A 6,806-nucleotide genomic window follows, 5' to 3' on the forward strand; every position below is an offset into this window, starting at 1 on the left:
ATATTCCCGACTTATACAAGTTGACAAACAACCCCATCTACCACAACCTACAATGGCCGCCAATCCCGCACAAAATACCAATGGACATTCCAATGTTCGATGGAAAATAAGGGGAGGATCTGGGCACCCATATCACCACCTACCATCTCTGGTGTGTTTCTAACTCTATGGTGGATGATAGTATCCAGTTACGTCTTTTTCCCTGCACCCTCACTGGAAATGCCGCGAAATGGTATATTGAGTTACCATGCACATCAGTAAATACCTTTGATGCTTTAGCGATGGATTTCCTAAAGAACTTTCAGTTACCTATCCGATATGATAATGGGACAGAGCTCCTTACTTCATTTTGTTAGGATACCGCCACCCACATCTCCGATCATATTCATGAATGGAGACGTAGGCGGAGGTTGGTCAAAGCTCCCATCCCTGATTTTCTCTTAACGGACTCGTTCTGTAAGTCCTTACTCCCACAAATCGCAAGAGATGTCGCTCTAGGTGGTGCGGTCACAGAAGACCAATCCATACGTCATGTCCAGCACTTAGATTTGATTTATTCACAGTCTAGCACTCTTCATGACATAATCCCCAATGCCCCTGGCAACCCCAATGCTTCCACTACCACCAAATCGACTACTCTTCCTACCACTGCGATAAACTTTGTGCAGTCTACACAGAAATCTGGTGGCAAGAAAAAGAAGAATAAGAAAAAGACCGCTCCTTCTGAGGAGCAGTCAATAAAGTAGCCCAACCCAAAATAGAAGGCCGTTGTGCCTATTGATGATGAAAAGGATACACTTGCCAGATTTCCTTGCAAACTCTATGTTGAAGACCACGTAACCTGGTGTTATCCGCATCTTCAAGAATGCACAGAGTACCTTGCCAAAAGGGATACTAGTAAGACCCCTGCTATCCTTAGGAATCCTTTTCCCACTCAACAGCAGTAAAATCTTATTGCAAACCGATAGCAACCCATGCCAAGGGGCAACGATGGTTCGCAACATCCTTCAGTTGGAGAAGGATCTTCTACCATTTACACATTTGGAACGGTAGATCTCAGCACAAGAGCGGAATCTTATGGAGCTCCTGTCACTCATGCAACGGAACCTTCCTCAAGTTAAAACCCACCACCGCCCAATGATTTACATATTGACGGGCTGGTTGCGGACCTTGTAATTCGACCCCCAAAAGGGACACTTCGACACACAACACACAATACATCTGCACGTGCCGCCCAACACTACAACATTGTAGAGGATTTGGCACAAGCTTCGTCGGCTATGTCGGCACTTGAAGTATTACAAACATGCCCAACACAACGGAAAGCTTTGCTTTCGGCTATTGGTGGTATCGACCCAGAGGATTCCATGGTTGTTGTTTTCAACATGAACAAGTGTAAACCTCCCCTTTCTCACCAGCTTGCATTCTAGGTGCATATCACCACGAAAGGTAAAGGTATACATAGAACTGTCATCGATGAAGGTGCTTCGACCTACGTCATGTCGGCTTCATGTTGGCTCGCCTTGGGTTCTCCAACCCTATCCCCGCTGTCGAACTCCATGAAAGCTTTTGATGGCCAAACCTTTATAAAAAAAGGATACTTAGCCGACTTCCTCGCCACTTTGAGTGGGAAAACTGTAATGGTGGACATAGAAGTCATGGAAAGAAAACTCGACTATAATCTCTTGCTGGGTCACAGTTGGACATATGCCATGATGGCTGTCGTATCTATTGTCTTTCACATAATCCAATTTCCATTGGATGGAAAGGTAGTTACAGTAGATCAGTTGTCTTTATGCACCCCTGATTATTCACCATTACCAAGTGGCTCCGTACCCCTAGTAGGAGGTGGAATTGACTCTTATGTCAGTTTAGGTACCTGTTTATTGAAGGCTTCTTCCCTCATGGGTTGTTTCCCTCTTCAGCCGCTGAAGGTTTCATAGATGGTCAATATGCTTTCATCTATTCCTCATGAACAGACCAATCCATGGATCCTACTGGCTCCTTCAGACATTGACACATACTGAGAGAAAATACCGCTATCACTAGCTAAATCGGCCTACCAAGCCATTCAATTTGCATCTGAATCTCTGGTCACTTTGGTTTCAGCCAACGATACCACTGCCCCTCCCATAACGACTCTTTCTTTCGATCCAATCAATCAAGTCCTATCGATGGACGAATCTATTAGAGAGATCACGAGGTTAGAAGAGCAACCTTGGGAGGATTCACACCATCATGTTTCGATATCTGATTCGGACATGATGGCTCTTCAAATCCTGCCATATGATGCACAGGAAATCATTTCCTCACCGTATACGACTATCCAACCTTTGGAATCAGAAGGAAACCGGGGAAATATTTCAAAAACATTGCTCCTCGATATTTATGTCATGACAGGCATCGTGGAAAACATACAGATTGGAGCCAATCACAATCCTGGAAATTATGAGCTTCACCTACCCATTTAGGGACTTTCGCAATGTTTTCTCTTGGTCTTATGAGGAAATGCATGGCATAGACCCTTCTATTGTCAAGCATGAGTTCAAAAATGATCGAGCATTCTTTTTATGGTATTTTTCTTGCTCGTTAATTCAAAAAATCCTTAAGTCTCCCTCTTTAGGCTCGTTAAAATACCATGAAGAAGATCGAGCGTTCTTTTTATGGTATTTTTCTTGCTCGTTAATCCGAAAAACCTCGAGTCTCCTTCTTTGGGCTTGTTAAACTACTACAACGAAGAATAGAATAGAGCACTTTTAGGGATATTTTATTGCTCTTTAAAAAATATAAACATCCCCAAGTTTTCATCGTTAAGATCGTTAAAATATATCTAACAATGGTTTAGAGCACTTTTAGAGATATTTTATTGCTCTTTAAAAAGAAATATAAACATCTCTGAGTTTTCATCATTAAGCTCGTTAAATCTTTGCAATGATGGTCAGAGCACTTTTTGTGATATTTTGTTGCTCTTTAAAAAATATAAACATCTCCAAGTTTTCATCATTACGCTTGTTAAATACATGCAACGATGCTCTGAGCAACTCTTTTTTGATCTTTTTCCAGCTCATAAATTGAAAAATACCAAAGGAGCATTCTTTTTAGGCGCTTTTTTCTCGCTCTTTAAAACTGAAAAATCCTGAGCTATGTCTTGCTACTCGTTAAACTTGCTAAAGATGACCTGAGCATTCTTTTAGGTACTTTTCTTGCTCGTTAAAACTAAAAAATCCCAGGTTTTTGTTACTGGGCTCGTTAAAAATAGAAGGCAGCAGCAAGAGCACTTTCTTTTTTGGGACTGTTTCTTCCTCTTAAATCAAAAAATCCCTGAGTTTTTCCCCTCCTTCAAGCTCGTAAAGCTATGAAGAAGGGATGAGTCATTCTTTTCCCTCTTTTTCTCGCTCATTAAATGAAAAAGATACCCTGAGTTTTCTTCATTTGACTCATTAAAAATTTTGATGAAGGTGTTGAGTTTGTCGTCACGTGACTCATTAAAAATTCATGACGAAACATGAGTTTAGTCCGTTGCCTCGTACTTGTAGCAAAATGAGGTCGACATCTATTGGAAAAATGTTTCTCTTTATCCGGGTTCAATAGATTAAAATACAGAAAAGTAACCGATCCGGGTATACTATTAACCTTTTCTTGCACCTGGTTAACAACTATGACAAAGGGACCACCATGGAGTCTCTCTTTACGATCTTTTCAGACTCTCTAAATATGAAAAGACCACCAAGTTTGCTTGTCTGGACTCATTAAACTAATCAGATAGGGCAAAGAGTCATTATTTTTTCAATCCTTTTCAGACTCTTTAAACATGAAAAGATTGATGAGTTTACCCGTCTGGACTCATTAAATTAATCAGATGGGGAAAGTGGACAATAGAACTATATTTCGTATTTGAAAGCATGGTTTGGCAGTAATCGTTCCCTTGAGCATGGCACTACATCAGATAAACCTTCATTATGATGGCCTCTCAATATGAACCCTACCAACCTATGAGTTTTAGCCTATATACCCTGATGTAATTGCATCTCCGTATCCTAACACTCTGTAGTGTTCATGAGTCTAGTGCTGTCTAGTTAAAACCGTTGTCATGCCTTCTATTGTCCAAGGGTCCCCATTTGTTTCCTCTATCAACCGATCATACATATCCTTTCATCATGCCCTCCATTGTTTAGACCCAAATGCTTGAAAGATTCCTCAAAAAGAAAAATAATTCTTGTCTGGTTTCGTGTCAACTAATGTAGGACACATCATTGCCTACCTTTTGATAGGTTTCTTCCTATCGACTTCAACACTCTATCTAGGAAGATAACCCAGAAACACATTTAGTGCCTTGGTACTTGCAGACATTAGTGGCAGGTTACCTTGTGTTTGATCACAGGTTTTCATTATTGGCTCTTGGTTAAGCGATTCTACAGGTGTTTGACGACAAAGAAATCTTTCACACTCGCTAGTTTGCACTATGCATCTTGGAGACCATCACCATTATCGGTGGCCTTCCTCGCATCTGTTAACGGTCTCCATTATTGACTGGTAATCAGATGATTTCATGCATGTTCAACATCAACACATCTTATCACATGTACCAATCTATACTGTTCAATGAAGCGGAAATCAAGACCTTGGGTAGAGGCTTGGATCATTCAGCCTTGTTTCCTCTCCAAAGCTACGGATATTGTTCTTTGGAGACAGCTATTTCAGGATGATCTATTATGACACTGGATCTGCTTTCTGCTTATCGGCGGTCAGCATTGTTATATCTCAGATGAGAAAATTACTCTGGCATAGCTACTAAGCATGGGAATGCCCGACTCACGACATGATTTTAGCAGTTTATATATATGCATGTTGTTGTATCAGGTTTTTCCTTGCCGCCCGAAACTTCTCTCTCTACAAAATTTTGACAAAAAATTACAGTTTTAGTAAAGTATTTCAGCCATCGTCTCTGCCTCTGATCTCATACTTTAGGGGGCATCTGTTATAGGACAAAATGACCTCCTCATCAACTCAGAGGTGAAATACAGCATGACTAAAGCAAAGACCACAATTGCAGGCGTTGATTCCACACTAACGCTCTCTGCACACTTCTAACGTAATTTATAAAGCTTGTTACCAGGCATAGAGGAGTGTTAGTCACCCTGCTAACTCAAGTTGTTAGACCAGGGGGAGCGTTAGTGAAACTAAGGGATGTTTAGTGGGTCAAGCCAATGAATCTGCTCACAAATATCTAGATATTTATCCCTAAATTTGCTCAAGAAAAGCAAGGAAACTCCAAAAATCGAATTATTTGGGGAAATTCCAATCTGAGAATGAAGGCAAATGGGAAAAAGCTTGAAAACAGGGTAGGTTCATGGATTTTACCCTAATGAACTGTAGGAGGAGCTTAGCAGCCCTAATTTGATTGCTACATAAGCAGCGAGAGGGCCATTTTGAAAAGGGTCAGAGCATTTGGAAGGATAACCCATTAAGCTGTTGTGAATTGTCATATACTTGAAGAAGTGAGCTGAAAGAGGGAGAGAGAGAGAGGAAGAAGGGGCAAGGGAAGGCTGATACAATGGATGGTTGTAATCACTCTTCCATTATAAATATAGAACTACAATTGTGTTCCCTACTCCATAGTGTCGGTAATGTTGTTCATTGATTTGTTCATTCTGATGCTTGTCGAGATGAGTAGTTAAGTTATACACTAATATATGTTTATTGTGCATTCTTACATTAGTTTTCAAGAGCGTATGCTGTGATTGGTTTACCTTGTCCTTTGTGCAGGAATTGTCTTGGAGCCAGCCTTGAAGGAGTTCTTCTTGCCGCATAGAGATCTCCAAACAAATCTAGAAGGAACTAAAGGTGATCCTCTTTCCATACCTTGTCAATTTATGTTTGATAGATGAACATGTGCATAACTTGGTAGCTTCTACAGATAATCTTACAGTCTGTCGAAGGTCCTGGGAAGACCTTTGAGGGTAGTTTTCATTCCACATACGCCGTGCATTTTACCCCATAACAGTAGTGCAAGATAAAATTTTTGATTGCTTCTAAGCTGGTAGATAAAGTAGAGATGGATGTTATACCGCTGGACATTTTTGGCATGGTATTGGGGAGACCTTACCTATATGACAGAAAAGCTATCTTTTTTCGCCATGAAAATAAATACCACATCACTAAGGATGGGATAGAGTACATAGTGCGGGCTCATCAGAATAAAATTAATGCCAGTCTTGTAAGCGTTGGGCAGATGAAATGACTAGTGAACTCTAGCAAGGCATGCATGCTTATGGTCGTCAGGGAAAAGGAGGCCGAATTCGCAGATGCATTCCAAGGCTGTGATGGTAAGCATAAACAAGAATTGAAGGATTTAATTGCTGACTATAATGCATTATTTCAGGAGTCGTGGGGACTACCTCCATAGAGGGAGATCCAACACGAGATCCACCTGTTGCATGATTCCCCTTTGCTGAATATCAGCATGTATAGAATGTCAGCAATCAAAATGGAGAAGATCAAGTGTCAAGTGCAAGAATTGTTGGACCAAGGAGTGATTAGGCCGAGCTCCTCTCCATGCGGGTTGCTAATTGTTCTAGTGCCAAAGAAGGATGGCAGCTGGAGGATGTGCGTGGACTACTGTGCCCTCAACAAAATATCAGTAAAAAATGGCTATCCCATCCCACGCATAGATGATTTATTGGATCAATTAAAAAATTTGTATATTTCACAAAATTGGATCTGCGCAATGGGTATCACTAGGTCCAAATTAAGGAGCATGATGTGTGGAAAACTACTTTCAAAACCAAGCAGGGGTTTTTCGAATG

This window comes from Pinus tabuliformis, chromosome 4_2 (genome assembly GCF_031772625.1).
Source record: "Pinus tabuliformis cultivar Carrire ecotype Pingquan chromosome 4_2, CPIR1, whole genome shotgun sequence".
NCBI lineage: Eukaryota > Viridiplantae > Streptophyta > Pinopsida > Pinales > Pinaceae > Pinus > Pinus tabuliformis.